The 633-nt window shown below is 41.7% G+C and overlaps 1 non-coding gene across 1 annotated transcript; it reads left to right on the top strand.

Annotated features, from left to right (window-relative positions):
- The first annotated feature begins 220 nt into the window (after window positions 1-220).
- LOC123858135 (U2 spliceosomal RNA) lies at window positions 221-411 on the top strand. Its single transcript, XR_006794091.1, has one exon. It is a non-coding gene; the product is annotated as a U2 spliceosomal RNA (small nuclear RNA).
- Window positions 412-633: the final 222 nt, after the last annotated feature.

Genomic DNA, 633 nt, shown 5'->3' on the forward strand with positions numbered 1-633 from the left:
AGGTTTTACTAGACAGTAATACATGACCTTTTCCTAACAATGGCTAGCCCCATAAAGTCCTGGAAACCTTGAAATGTTCCTTCCAAATTCCTTAGAGACTTATGCTATCCCTAACTCCCTCCCAATTTGGAAAGTATATAATCAGTCACTCCTCACAGCCCCAGTGCAGCTTTTCCTGCCCACGGGTCCTGTCCCCCTGCTTTAATGAAAACCACCCTTTATTGCTTCTCGGCCTTTTGGCTAAGATCAAGTGTAGCATCGGTTCTTATCAGTTTAATATCTGATACGTCCTCTATCCGAGGACAATATATTAAATGGATTTTTGGAATTAGGAGATGGAATAGGAGCTTGCTCCGTCCACTCCACGCATCGACCTGGTATTGCAGTACTTCCAGGAACGATGCACCCCCTTTGGGGGAATAAATGCTGTCCGAAAATTTAAAAAAAGAAAAAGAAAAGAAAAGAAAAGCACTCTTTTCACACTGAAGACGTCTCAAGAATTCTTTCTTGACTGTTCATTCCGGACCCCAACATTTCACATCAATAGCCATCTCAAGTTTACAATCTGGTACTTTAGTAAGCTCAACAGAGAGTAAATGCATCTTGTCCAGGAAATTCCAGAAAAGTTCAGAG

The sequence above is a fragment of the Mirounga angustirostris genome, unplaced genomic scaffold (assembly GCF_029215605.1).
Source record: "Mirounga angustirostris isolate CCGP_5_RB_7025 unplaced genomic scaffold, mMirAng1.0.hap1 SCAF_13, whole genome shotgun sequence".
NCBI classification, from domain to species: domain Eukaryota; kingdom Metazoa; phylum Chordata; class Mammalia; order Carnivora; family Phocidae; genus Mirounga; species Mirounga angustirostris.